This window comes from Lissotriton vulgaris, chromosome 1_1 (assembly GCF_964263255.1).
Source record: "Lissotriton vulgaris chromosome 1_1, aLisVul1.2, whole genome shotgun sequence".
Taxonomy (NCBI): domain Eukaryota; kingdom Metazoa; phylum Chordata; class Amphibia; order Caudata; family Salamandridae; genus Lissotriton; species Lissotriton vulgaris.
In genome coordinates this window covers 630,193,039-630,208,798 of record NC_141685.1, presented here as the reverse complement: position 1 = coordinate 630,208,798, position 15,760 = coordinate 630,193,039, and positions in this window count along the sequence as shown.

The window sequence follows — 15,760 nt, the reverse complement described above, 5'->3', positions numbered from 1 at the left end:
AACCTTGCCCTGAACTCAAAAATTACCCCTGTACCCCATAACCCAAACCTAGCCCAAAATTACTTTAATGAATAATTTTTTGGAATTAAATAACTGTTTTAATAAAATGATATACTTACCTATACTTACGTTGTAATGGCATGCGTTGTAATAGCATCTGCTATGTAATGTCATGCGTTGTAAAGGCATTCGTTGTAAAGGATCCTGCGTTGTAGTAGTTGCGTTGTAAAAGTAGTCCGTTGTAAAAGTTGCGTTGAAACAGTTGTATACCTTAGGGGTATTTTGTCCTTCTCTGTTGCCCCAGGTTTCTGTCCAACAAAACGAAAGGGAAGCCTGTTTTCCACCGAATAGATGGCAACAAAACAGTTTATTGTTATTTGAATGGTACTCAGATGAACAGAAAAACATTAAGCTAATTGATGATACAAACAAGAACCATCAATTTTTCAGGGAGATTATAAGCACACTTCTTACCCGTTAGGGTCTCACAGCGCTGGGGAAGGAGGGAAGCAGCTCAGGTCATTTCAAGATTCAGGTCTTGAGGGTCTTCCTGAAGATGTGCAGGCTGGGGGTGAGCCTGATTTTGATCGGCAGCTCATTCCAAATCTTGCCAGTGATGTAGATGCCACCATTAAATAGGGATAGGGGAGGGAAGAGCAGCTGGGAGGCGGAAGCAGGAAACCAGCAGGGGTATGGGCTGTGGGGGCAGCAGCGGCGGGAAAAGTCAGGCACAGTGGACACAACAGGAAACACAGGAAGAAAAAAACAGGCTAAGAGACACAAATTAAATGATGGCACAATAACAGGCAGAGAGGCAAAAATTAAATGGCAAAATAACAAGCAAAGAGGCACAAATCCAATGACACAATAACAGGGCACAGAAATAATAGAAATAACAGACACAGAAAACACAAAAACAGGCACAAGCAGAGAGGCAGGCAGGGGTGATGCAGGGTCAGTGGCGGCAGCACAACAACGGAGCTGCTGGGGGAGAAAGCAGGTCCCTGGCTAGGGGTCTTGGTTGTGCTCCCTTACAGCAGCAGCCATTAAACAGGGATGGGGGAGGGAAGCGCAGGTGGGAGGCTGGAGCGGGAGACCGGCATGGGGAGGGGCCGTGAGGGCACCCGAGGTGGGAAAAGTCAGGCACAAAGGACACAACAAGAAAGACAGGAAGAAAAAAACAGGCTAAGCTGCACAAATTGAAAAGCACAATACCAGGCAAAGAGGCACAAATCAAATGGCACAATAACAGGCAAACAGGCACAAATCAAATGGCAAAACCACAGGCAAAGAGGCACAAATCAAATGACACAATAACAGGGCACAGAAACAACAGACACTGACAGCACAAAAACAGGCACAATCAGAGAGGCAGACAGAGGCATCGAACCTACTGGCAGAGGTGACGCAGGGTCAGTGGCAGTGGCACAACAGCAGAGCTGCTGTGGGAGAGAACAGGTCCCTGGTCAGGAGTTCAGAGGTCTTGCTCGTTGTCTCTCACAGCAGCCGCCATTAAATAGGGAAGGGGTAGGGAAGCGCAGGTGGAAGGCAGGAGCGGGAGACCATCAGGAGGGGCCAAGGGGCAGCAGCGGTGGGAAAAGCAGGGCATGGAGGACACAGCGGGAAAAACAGGAAGAAGAAAACAGGCCAAGAGGCAAAATAACAGACAAAGAGGCACAAATGAAATGGCACAATAACAGGGCACAGAAATAATAGCCACAGTGTACAAAAACGGGCACAAGCAGAGAGGCAGACAGAAATGTCTATCTTTTGCATGCTGTCCCATCAGATTTTTGCCTTAATTATTTTTGCTACCTGTGCACGAGTGACAGTATAGAATAACTAAAGCAGTTTTTAAATTGCAATTTAACCTCTCAAAATAAACCCTTTTGGTGGGCCTAAGCCTTCCGTTTAAATATGAATAAGTCACCCTTTAGAAAGCCTTACTGCCCATAAACAGGGTACATGATATTTAAAAGTAGGACATGTCCAATTGTAATGTTAAAAATGTCCTGACAGTAAACAGGCCCCAAAAGCAATTTTAAAGTAGAAAGGCTAGTTATTCCATAGTAAATGAACTAATGCTATCTCTAGCTAGGAAACATTTGTGGACTCTTTGAAATATTTACTAAAAGCCCAAATCACTAGTAAAATCACATTTCCTTCTCAGTGCCTAACCCTGAATGAGGTATGCAGATTTATGCCACAGCAAGAGAGAAAGTCCAGGGTGTGATGAGGTGTTTCTTCACCCACTCAACCAGGCTACAAACAATGAAGGAAGGGAGCTACCCTAGTCCAGTTTGGAAGTGACTACAGGGAGGTGATTGCTCATATCCCTGGCCACACCTCTGTGTGGGCACACAGGCTCCGCACAAGGTGAGGAGGTTTTCGCCATCATGGATTTAGGCAGTGAGGGGCACTGTGTAATTGTTTTTTATAGGGCATACAGGAAGTGCCACAACAGTGGGTAGGATTATCCCTGGGAACATTTACCCTATTGGTTAGGGAAGGGCCAGGAGTCACCACACCCATAAGCTGGTGGCAGGCATACATATGGCATCCCCAATAGCTACCTTAGATAATAACTGGACCTATGAAAATGTCAGACGAGGACTGAACCTGTTTCTGTGACCAGTGAAAAGCCCAGAGTGACTGGCACTGCTCTCTTTTGTATCCAGGACCAAGAAGTAACTTCAAGGGTCAGTTGGCTAATCTGCTGTTCAAGCTACAGGTAAACAGAAAGCTACAAGAGGCCTTTTCCAACTGGGCCTGGCCTGGACCATGCTGTTGGTGTCTGCTGGGTTGAGTATTTACCCCAAAGTGCAATCCCAAAGGTCCTGGACCCTTGAATCATGTCAAAGTGTACTACATCCATCACCTGAAATCCTGGTATTTTTACATTTGTTTATCCCAAAGACTGCTGTGTTATATGGTTCTCACCAGTTTAATAGAAGTGTGTATTAGATCAACAAACCATCATAAAATAGAGACTGAGTTTTCTTATATCATCACCAAATATTGGTTTGGCTAGCTCACAGTACATCATCTAAACTCCTTAATCTCTAGAGTTATAGATGCTGCTTGTGACCTCAAACATGACCACTCTTGTTTCCAATAAATTCATGGAATCATATCAAAACCTTTTTGTTTGTCACTTTTGCATGTCCAAGGTGTTACAAAAAGAAGAGAGAATAATACATTTTCGGATGTTTATTGAACAAAATAACATACTTGTATGTAAAACAATAAATGCAATTATTAGACAGATGAGACATCATTGTTATAAGCATTATTAGAATGGTAATAAAACACAAACAATTCTACAGTGTTAATTGTTCCTATTGTTACTCCTATCTATGACCAAATCCCCATCTCTATCGAGAGCATGATGGGAGACTCTTCTTTCAGACCAATGATATAACCCATGCCTTTGTGTTATTCCTCATCAAGCCGGCCTCAGTGCATTAACTCTATCTCAGTATGCAGCTATCTTCCTTCTTAGGATGAATGCTGGGCCTTTAGAGCTGTATCTCATTCACAGCTTTCAGCACCTTCATGATAACTCCAGTGTGAAGTGCCTCTCACCGAATTCAAAACAGACACTGTTCAAATAAGAAAATACTTATTGCATTCTGCTAGATATACAGAATAACATCTTTACTTAGAATGGGGAAAGCAAGAAATCTCTTATGACCACATAATAAAGCTAGGCCAGCACATTCTTAGATGTGTGTCCCTGGAACTAACAGTGCAGACTACAGAAAAATAAATGCGTGAATTGCATTTTCTCGTATAAGAGAAAAACATGTTCAAGCCATTATTTTAAAAAGATGTGAAGTTGAAAACAAAAAGTAAAATGGAGATGAAATATAATCCCTGTAACAGTCTCCCTGTGGTTGGAGAAAACGACTATATAAACAATAGCAGTTACACTAACTTTCTGTAAAAGTCCTTGCGATTCATAAGAACACTTTAATAGCATTAGCAAACTCAAAGCACATAAAAACTGCCAACACCAACGCCGTGTCCTACTGCTTTGCCTAAGGGGACTCCATTCCCCAGCTGCCTTGGCCCATAAGAGGAGGGCTGCAACACCTGGTAGGTGGCTGAGCGCCATAAAGTACCAGATGGCGTACCGCAGTGTGGGATGTGCGCGTGTCGCACCTGGTCTTGATCCGGGGGAAGACCCGGCCAAGAATGAGCCCCACTGAGCCCATTAGCATCAGGAGGAGCCAGGGCAGTGCCACCCCTTAAACTTGCATCTAAAGTTAATGGTTTTATGTTGTTATCTCCCGTTTTATCAACTGTTGCCTCCCTGAGAAATAGCACCTTGATTTACATATTTGACTTTCCAGAGCACCACCCTTGTCAACACTCTCAACAATAATGGGGAAATGGAGGGCTGCTCCTGCCACACCTACCATAAGTTCCACCCTAGATGGCTTTCTGTTATGTGCGGGGGGGGGTCATCAGTAGGGAAATTGACCTTGGGGAATGGCATCTGTCTTTCTCTTTTCTGCCAAGAAATGTTCCGAGCTATCACAGGCTCTGCCTGAGCCGCCACATGTGTACGATGGTTTGACTTCCCCAGCACAAATCCTCCTTTGCAAGTCTTGGCTCTGAACAACTGGCCATCCCCACCGGTACTAAAGCTTTGCCTGCTATTACTACTGTAGTTACTATTGAGGAGCGTAATGATACCATGGGTCGAAACCAACCATTTATGTGCCCATCTGTGTGCCCAACTAATTTGACTAATTCTGAGGCAATGAAAAGCACAGGGGGAAAGAAGAATAGATTGGACAGGAATGCAAAATTAAAAAGACTAAATCCAGACCTATCTACGGTGTCACCTACCCCAGCTCCAGAACCAAACTGTGATATTAGCCCTTGATTAATGAGCTGTACGCAGGATTCTTTGTCATTTCTAGCCAGGGAAATGCGTAAAAGTGTAATATCTTCTCTTACTGCATCACTTGGCCTTATTATAGACAGATTAGGTAAGGTTGAGGATGCTATAGCTACTTTGAGGGACTCTCTACTGAGACCACATTCCGCAAGATCCTTCCTATTTGGCCCATTAGGCTGTACTACTGACTTGGCCCACTCATCACACCCCTCAGTTTCTAGTGATAGGCCAGATTCCTACAGGGCTATCAAGGGTACCACCTTTAGTTCTAGTCCAGTCAGGCATATTCATGTAGCATGGGCATGTCTGAAAAATTCCTCTGGAAGCACTAGTGAGGACCAGGCTCAGCAAGCTAGATTGTGTGACTCTGGAAGCATGAGCCTTGGCCCTGCCCACCGCATTCGTCACTCTAGGGGCCACATGTTGCATGTGCCCTGTCAGCATACCCCTTTGTTGTGATTATAAGAAATGTACTCCCATTAGGCAGGGATTCATGGGAGGATCAAGAGCAGTTGGTCAACAAGGTCGTCCACTGGGCTAACACCTGACTCAGTGATTTCGTGCTATGACATAACCATATTAATCTTGTGAGCAGAGTTCCCAGGGTGGGTAATACTCCAAAGGGCAAATACACTAACTGTATTGTTATTCATTTTGAAAACAGAAGAGAGACTAGGGCATCTTGTCCAAGGTAAGTTTTGTTTGCCTTGCACCAACTGCTATCAACAGTAGCGGCTCCCCCATTGGGGTGTGGTGGTGTGGCCCCACTGCTTTCTCGCACCGCGAGAAAGCTGAAACATAAAATGGTAAAACTACCATTTTCTCTTTCTGCTTCTCACACTGCGAGAAAGTGGAGTGCCTGGTTGGGGGCGGGGAGGCGGGTTTGCAGTCCTGCTTGAGGGCAGGGGGGAAGTGGCTTACCCACTGTTGTGGGTAATGACTGTTTGGGCAGCCCCTGGGTCGACCAACTCAGTCATGCGCACTTCCCCTTTTTCTCTATGTAGGCTGCTGTATGCAGCCTACATAGAGAAAATGGCCCAGCTGGGGACCTCTCATCTGCTCCTCACCAATCACAATGCTGTGGCTTACGGTAGGGGTGGGAGGCTGCCAGTTTGCTGCTACGGTGCTTCCTGTTCCTGCTGTAACACTCAGGATCTGGCTGCAGCATTACATCGTATAGGAGCCATGCGGGACCTGGGGGCAGGGTAGGTAAAGGGTTTTTTTTTATTCCCCACCTGGAAACTGCCACGATCACCCCACCCAGCATGTCGGCCGCGGCAGTCTGTAATTCCCTCATGGTTGGGTGGACATGGTTCAGAAAAAAATCAATAGCCTTCATACTCCTTTGAGATTTTTTTTAGAAATGAATATTTTGCCTTGCAGCAAATATTTCAAGTACATTGCATATGACGGCGCTTTTAAATAAAATGTGAATGTCATCTTTTTATAATAGATTGGGTCAAGAGAGCAGTTGAATCAGAGTCATCCAGAACCTTCCAAAATGAAAGAGGGAAGGGCTGCCACTGGATGTTTCCCAGGCCTTGTGCCTGACATCTGCTCACTCAGGAGCTCACTGTGTCACTAAGTGCACAGCACAGTGAAGCTTGACACATAAATGTCAACCATTTATAACTCCCCGTATTTCTGTCTTGTATTTTTCATTTCGTCTTTGCAGGTGAAGGAATTCCTTGCAGATAGGAGGCACGGGGAAAGGTGGGGGCTTACCTAGTAGTGTGGATGGTGAAAACTAACTGTTCTTGTTCAGGACCTTTTAGTAATAGCGTTTCCAGTGGTGCAGGTGACATATGTGAAGTGTGATACCTATAGAAATCCCTGATGCATTCTGACTAGTTCAACATCGGATTCCTGGCTTCCGCTTGCCATGGCTATCGTTGAATCACACCCTCTTATCTGTCACATGATACAGCAACAGCCATAGGTCAGCATCGTGCCCTCGAAGAGTGCCACCCGGCCTCTACTATACTTTGTATGGCTTTCACATCCTCAGTAAGAGGGCCGGGTGCGCCCCGACGGTCCAAATAAAGGATGGGGTGGCCACCTGTGGCCATTCGATGAGAGCTGACGTATGCCACATGCAGCCTACATAGAGAAAATGTAGAGTGTGCAGGACTGCTTGACCAAACAGTCAGGGTACTCAGAGTGGTGCAAGCCACTCCTCCCTGACCCACCCACCTGCCTATCCCGAATCAGGCATATCCTCCCACCCGCCCCTAACCAAGTATACCTCTGCCTTCTGCTTTCTCGCAGCGTGAGCAGCAGAAAATAAAACGGTATTTAAAATACCATTTTATTTTCTGGTTCTCTCACGGCGAGAACGCAGTCGGGCAGCGCTCCTCCACCCTAACGGTGGAGCAACCCCGGGCAAAATGCCATCAATGATTTCTTTGTGCAGATGTCCCTCCCTGTGCAAAAAAAAATTCTCTGCAATGCAGGCACCCTTTTAACATGACACAAAGGTGCCTGCACTGGTACATGGCAGCCATTTATGCACCAGCACTGGGGAAAGCACATGTATGTGTCGTATTGTTGTTACTACAACACATTCCTGTGCTTTTTCCAAATGTTCGATATTGAGCATAGTGTAAGTAGCTTCTTTTCAAGCCATTATCTTTTGCATACATGTTCAATTATAAGTCCAAAATAATTCAGGTATCTTTAAATAATTCCATTGCACTTTATTCAATTTTAAAACCTGCGACTCAGTTGCAAAGTCGACCTTAACTGACTCTGGTCAAGTTGAAGCAAAGACATATCATTTTGTATGATATCAAAACAATATTAATCAATGAATAAATATGAGTTGACAATGTGGAAATTCCATTATCGACAACAGCCAAAGCTTTTTCCACATTTTCCTTATCGATATGTCCTAAATATTCAGCTGCTTCTTGTTGAGAGATTTTCCAAATTACATTATAACTGGCATACATATAACATTTAAAATGAGAAAATCTCAGAGCCAACATAAAATCCTGCAAATTCATACTATCTAAAAGGACGGATAAGTGTTTTTTAACTGTCGAGAATATTGAGCGTTCTAATCATTGCTGGCACAGGTTCCCCACAATATAAGTAGTGACAATCCCAGTGTGTAGCAACTGAATATACCGTGAGTTTGGCCTACTCATCCTAAACCCTGTGGAAGAGTTAAGAAAAGAGCATTGGTATCAATTGGGCAGCATGATAACTACCCACCTGAACAAGAAATGGAAGGATTGTATGGTCCATTCTGCGCCATTTAATTAAGCTGTTCTTCTGTGAAATTAACCAACCTTTATGAAACCATGCAATAGAGGGAATATTTGGTGTATTTACATTTTTACCGTGCCAAACCCAAGTTCTGTAGTCTGTTGTACTGTTTTATTTAAAAAGATCATTTGCGGATGGATCAGACATGCTCTAAATAAAGTGTCAGTGGCCTGGATCTGCCAATTGTGTGTTCCCCAAACCGACTTGGGCCTGACATTGCTTTTCCAATACAAATAGACTAGTAGTGAGAGTTTTAAAATAAATGAATCAGAATAAATAAACTTTGTTTGGTGAGCATGTTTTTTGGTGGGGAAGTTGTAAGCTTATACAAATATAAAACCAGGGGGCATATTACCAACAACTAGCGATAATTATCGCTATGTTGGTTTAGTGGCAATATTTTTATCGCCGAGCTGCGGTGCTTTTTATCGCTTAGGAACCTTGCTATTATCAAGGTTTATCTCCTACGCAATAAAAATTGGCCGAAATGCATGAATATCGCTGAAAAGTCAGCGATATTCATGCATTACCGAGCTAATGCTCTTAGCCAAGTTATCCACATGGCTAAGAACTGCTCAGGGGCAGGTGTTAGCTTTTGGAGATATTCGCGCTTAGCGCAAATATCTCCAAAAGTTGGTAATAGGAGATAGCGATGTTAGCGACTGTTTCCAGTCGCTAACATCTTGGCACGCCCACTTTACATGTCATTAGTGATAAATATCACTGACATGCAAAGCGGGGCCCAAGATGGTCGCTATCTCCTACTAGCTGTCGCTAACTGGTGTTAGTGACAGGTAGGTAATAGGGAGATAATTTTATCTCCGCTTTCTTGGCTTTTAACCACATGGCTGCTATGCGTTTTCCCCTCCTGTGCTGGGAATCGCTGTTTTACTTTATTTCATGACGAGCTGGGCTCGTCATCAGTGTACGAGGAGGCTACACCATGACGAGCCCAGCTCGTCATGAGTGTGGAAGGGGTTAAAGCCAAAACAGGTTTCCCACTGCGTAGACTTAAAACAGCACATAGAGTACTAGCTCTTTGTAGAACATGATGGGCATAATGATGGTACAAAACATTCCATCAAATCCTCATCTTCAAATACAGTGTATGATTCTAGTTCAGATAGTATATTAGTAACGGTATCCACATCACATTCATCTGAAATGGAACTTGGGATAAAAATGTCATCCATAGCAACTTTAAATACATACAGATTTTGCAATGTTCATATAGGGTCAAAAATATCATCAGGGACTTTATCCCACACAGTACCATCATGGATAGGAAATGCAGTAATATTCGCAAGGGAAATGTCTCTCCATACCTGTGTGATGAGGAATGGGGAGTAAGCAACTCAGCTACCAGTTCTGGAGAAGTATCCCTGATCGTACAGTGAGACAGTGTATATTTAGCAGTAGAAAAAATACTGCAAGAAAACCAATCCAAAGGCGGAAGTAGGATAATGAAAGAAAAACCCACCAGTAGAACCAAGAAGGAATCAAAAACATCTGCTTCAGCCAAAGGCATAATCCACGCACATCATGAAAGGAGGTATGTGAAGAGTCTGAAAAATCATTAATAGTGACAACAGGGTGCACTGTCAAGACTGATTTGCATATGGCTGGTTCCAAACCGGGGTGGTGTGCTGATCAGAAAACCGTTTGATTTAACCCAGATCTGTGACTTGGGGGTGAATGTTTGATTTGTTCAGAAATTCCGTCCATCATCTGTTCTTTTTGCATTTTTCATGATGACAACAGATCAGCACTTTGATTCCATCTTTGCTTTCACGTATTCCTCCTGTCCACCATCGCTGCAACTCCCCCTCTCTGACCTCTTGCCTGGAGAATCCTGCAAGGAATGAGAAGGACGTGTATCAAAAAACTGATATCTATAAGGATGTTTAATTGTATCATGGTCACTAAAATTATAATGTTTCCCAGAAGACTCCAATTGTGGAGATCCAGTCCGTGTTATTTTTGGCTTCTGACTTTAAATTGTGGCTTATTAGGCCTAGTTCGCAAACTATCTCGACCTATGTAAGTATAGGTTTTCGAGAATATTTTAGGTAGGTTGCATTCCTGATCTATGGCTGGAACTAAAGCTGGTGTATGGTCAAAGACACACAATGACAATTCTAAAATTACTTGAGGTCCCGTGTGTGGAAAAACTGCCTCAACCTGATTCTTTTTTGTGCAATCCAATACACAATCTCATCACGTTTGGGGAGATCTTACCTATAAAAGCATTAATGGTCATTGGACTAATTGCCGGCACAGCTAGCTGTGCCTGTCCAGCTTGAGGATCCCTTGCTGGTGCATTATTTAAGGAGCACATTATGAACTACATCAGCTATCAATATAGTCCAACTAATTGGTTTAAGATGGCAAGCAGCTCTTGCTATGTTAATGTATTTGATGAAAGAGCCATGAGGAGAATCTGCGATCTTTCCCAGATTCGAAACGCGTCGGCAAACGGCAAACAGGCATCAAAAATTACTAGTCCTTGACTTGATTATTCATCATTCTAAATTATCTAAAAAAGAAAATTGTAATTCTTGTTGCCTCTCTTTTTTGACCTTTTGGGCACTATAGTGGTTTGAAATTTCGCAAAGAATAATTATTTGTGGATATACAATCGCTATTTTTCTGTGTAAAAGAAGTTTGTGTATAAATGTTCATTTATTTGTATATATGTTAGTTGTATAATAGTTGTAAATATTTGTAAATGTTTGTGTAAAGTGTTTTTCTCACCCATGAAAATATATCTAAAAATAATTCAAAATTTCCAAAGGGTTGAAATAAAGTAACCCAATCAAACAGAAGATTCACCTTTGTTTGTATTCTCAATACTCTGAGAGAAAAAATCAATGTGAGGGTCAGCAACTCGTTTGTTCTCCAGTGTACAAGACTGCACACATCTCTACTTGTGCAGCTACATTCCTTCTTAGAATGAATGTTGGGGTCTGCATAGCTGAATCACAGTCACTGCTCCCTGCAGCTTGCATGATAACGCAAGTGTGAAGTGCCTCTCACTGAATTCAAAACAGACACTGTTTAAATAATAAAACACCAGCCTTTTTGCATTCTGATAGAGATGCAGAATAACATCTTTACTTAGCCAGGGGTGAAAAGGTCATTTCGTACGAGGACATAATAAAGCAAGGACATTGCGCTCTAGTGTGTGTGTCCCTGGATCTGACAGTACAGACCACAGAAAAACGTCTACCCAAAATAAATGTATTGCGTAGCATTTTCTGGTATTAGAAAAAAATATGTTCAAACCACCATCTTGAAAAAAGGCTAAGCTAAGAAGGGAAACTAAAATGGAGACTAAATGTAATCCCTGTAACAGCTGGAGGACAATGATAACTTTCATTGTGCATCTAAGGAAGGGTTGTTGCCTCTGGGCTGAAGATTCAAGTTTTCCCCACCTGGAGCCTTTCTACAGCCGCAAATCCAGTTCAGCAGCACTATGCAGAGAAGGTATTCAGCGTTGCAGAGTCCTCTTCAGCTACAGCCTGCAGCCTTTTGCAGCTGGAGAGATCAAAGCTCCAAAAAGTGACTTAGTCCAATATAAAAATATTTGCCGGATGATGGGACCAAAGGTTTGGCTGGTGAAGGACCTGTTCTGGGTGCTAAATTACACATTTCTCCTGCTTGGATCATTCCTGCCAAAAGTCAAAGCTTCACCTGAACTTCTTCCAACAGCTATCCAAAGCTATGGAGTACACCTCCGCCGCAGCCTGCTGCCCTGCCCAAAGGAGGGTTTTTGATTTCCATTTCAGAGGCTAAATCCGAAGGTAAAACTACCAACAAGGTTGAAACTGTTTCTATATCTGACCCGGGTCCATCACGAAGATTAGCCTTAAATCACATCAAGGTCCCAGTCAAGCACAATCCGATGACTGCTTGGTGCTTAAAACTTTTTGGTGGTATTTTTGATTTAAAATTCATATCTATGGTTATTAGGTTTGTGTTGTTATGCTGTCATTAACATTCTCTATTTTTCTAAATTGATTGGGGATTTTTCTTGTGTTGTGATTTGACTTCATTAAATTTTTAGTACCGCATAAATACTGTATACCTTGCCTCTAAATTAAGCCTGTCTCGCCTAAGCCCTAGCAAACAGGGGACTGTGCTTATGTTTATTTACTGGCTTTTGTGGTTCACCTTGACAAAGTTTGTAAGTATTACTTGAAGAGGGTGCCTACACCCCTCAACTAATACTCCAATTTCTTACAGTTATGTTATGTCATGTTATGTTGTTATGCTACGTTATGTTTTCTTATGTTATATTATGTTGTTATGATCTGATATTTTTATGTAACTCATATCCTAAAATTATTTTGACTCTTAAAACTAATGCATTTCTTTTGAATGCTGCTACGCATACTTAGATTGCAATCTGTGATGATGTCCCTCGACTCAAAGCGTTCCCTTGTAACTGAAGCTAAGTGTTGTGTGCTGTGTTCTTGTACGTTTTTCCTAAATATTTTTTACAATGCTATGTTTGCACTCAGAAATCTCCGACACTCTCTGGAAAGTGCTCTGACACCTTTTGGGTCGTGGTCTACAATTGAGTGCCTGCAAAAATTCAGGAAAGGGGCAACTAAATAGCATACGTTATTTTATTCACTTATGTGCTTATTTGTGAAGTGGTAATTTGTCATTTATAAGGAACTTTTTCGGTCTGTCTTGATAATTTAAAACAGCATGCAGTGGCTATTTTTTCTAACTGAAACTTAGTACTATGTTTTGGAAAGAACCTCTAACCCATGGTCAGACAGGTTTACAATGGTAGCCTTAATGGCTTTTTACTGAAATACAACCCAACGTGTCATTTTACAAAGCATCATCCCTTCTGACCAAGGTTGAAAGAGTTTTTCAATCCTCTTGGCAATATATAGAAGCCACCGACCTGCTAACCACCAGTTTGCTATGAAATAAAATGTGTAATTATTTTGCGCTTTGGGATGAGCTTCAAACAAAATCGTCGGGGGTAATACTTTTCACCGCCCAATTATTTCCATGAGGCTAATTAGCAAGCGAGGCTGAAAAGGTATTTGAAAAGCACGGGCATCCTGGATTCTCAGCACAGCTCTCCTTTAAGCGAATGGTGCTGCACAAACAGACTTGCTGTTATGTGTAAAACAATATGATTAAAGATGTTTTCAATAAGTCAGCACTTGTTTAAGCTTTAGCATCCCTTTTGGAGCATAAACCATGCAGGCAATTAGTTTAAATTAGGCAATGTGGGGATATTATTTTTTATAACAGAAATGTATTTCTCTCCAAGACCTGGTATAGTGGTGTTGTTAACACTGGTTTATTCTGCGAGCTGGTTCAAGACCGCGGTTTTACTGTCTTGATTTATTTATCATGTTATTACTGCGGTATGTCCATGTCTAAACAATGCTTAATATCTGGTTCCGTTTGCGAGCATGTCCTAAAAATTAGGATAGTAACCTACTAAACAGCAGAACGTGGGCAACAACGATTCAGTGTTTAAGAATATCGACTCTACAAGGGGTGGATAAGCAATGCTGCGGACGAGGCCACTTGATGACTTAAATAATGCAGAACCTATCATTTAAACTACTTTGGTGTCATTGAAGCATAACTCAATTCGTAATTAAGGAATGTGAGTGACGAATATTTGGCTAACTAAAGTAGTATAAAATGAACTCACAGTTTAATGAATTAGAACATATTCGGACCGAATAGCAATAACAATCCTCAGTGAATTGTTAAAAAACAAAAATATGCTTTTCATGTCCGGATGATGTGTTTATGGTTAAAAATTCACTGTGAGGCTTGACGTAGCTTGATTCTCTTCAGAGAGGGCGTCATGCAAGTGTGTGTACCTGTTGCAGTAAGTGACAGACATTATGGCACAACGTCATATGGCTGAGATACCCGCCACCCCCTCTCAACACAATCCCCAAGAATTGGGAAACCGGAAACAGTTCTTGAACTTTTGGAAGGCGGGAAGGGAGTCACCCTTCCCGGCCGTATTTATTAAAATATGAAACAAAATTAAAACATTAAAATAACAGTTTCATATTATGTACAATTTCATTTCCACATTACGATGTTTGGCTAACCTTAACAGATCTCTAATACAGAGGTTCTCCTAGCCGAACTAACATCCTACAAAACATTTGACTTGAAATTGTACATCCTAACGTTAAGGGCCAACGGCAAGGTCGTAACCGGTGTCAGATCCCTAAACCAGACATACCCCCCTCACTTGTGAGAGGAGCGACCGCACAGAGGCGTACCTCAAGTGCATCTACCAATTTCCCTTTGTACTTGACGGGGGCCCCAATAAACTCGACGCCATTTAACGGTCGTTCGAGGACTCGTGTGAGGTGTCTAAAAGGTAGCGTAAACCCCCTCCCGCACCCCACACAACTTACCCATCTGCCGTCGCAGATGTCCTGGCCCCGGGAAATTCCCCAGGAGGGGCCGTAGCCCCTCCTATCCAGGAAGGGGCCTTGACCACCTTTCCTTTCCTTCCGGCGGCCTCTCCTTAGACAGGACCGCCTCCCCGTTGAGGGGCCAATTGGCCACCTCCCCCGCGCGCTCCCATCCGTAATGGTTGACGCCCCCTCATAGGGATCTTCGAATTACTGCTCACCGATCATGACCTTACCGCCACAGGCCGGATAGTTGACCGGCTATCCGGACCCCCCACAACACTCCTACCTAAAGGTCATACTGCAAACCCTTTAACCAGGCTAAGAAGTCTCCTATGAGTAACTCGTTCCCCACCCGGGACAAATGAACACCGTCCCCCAAATACATATTGTCCCCTTTGATACAACCATGCGAAACAGAATGCAGTGTATTTGAACGAAACAATCTACTCACTTTGTTATTTATCTTCCTTACTGAATGATTCAAGGCAGTAACTGAAATAGCCCCCCGCCACACTTTCCGTGGGATCATATGGGACCATGCAATTGTGGACCCTGGAACTCTTCTTGCCAACCAACTTACCGTGGAAAGCATCGCCTCAAGAAGAAGTCGTCTACCAGTGGCCACGAGATCGTTACCCCCAAGATGGACTATGATTATAGACGGCGGTGACCTCGTCCGCTCTAACAAACCCTCAAAAAAGAATTGAAACTGGTCAATACAGAGCCCGCCCTTACCGTAGAAGGACACCCTGTACCCGTATTCCCCAGCCACGTGACTCATATCACCTGCTTTGAATACGTCCGCGGCACGCCTCACGTATGAGTGGCCCACGACCCACACCTCCTTTTTCACAGCCGGCAATGTCTGACCGCTGGCCCCCCGGTGTCGGGTCGACTGCACAGTCCGCCCCGCCTCGTAGGCTTGCGCAACTGAAAACCAAACAAAAACAAGAAGCGTGAGTACATCATTACAGCTTCACAACATGTGCAACCGCACATACCTCTTATAACAGTTCGAGGACCAACGCCCCACACGTTTTACTTGTTCGACATTCAGACCCCTGGCTGTAGCTTCCGTAGCAGCCCCTATCCGAAAGGAATGGGTCCCAAAGTCGCCGGGGTTCAAGCCCGCGGCAGAAATCGACATCGCAAGCAC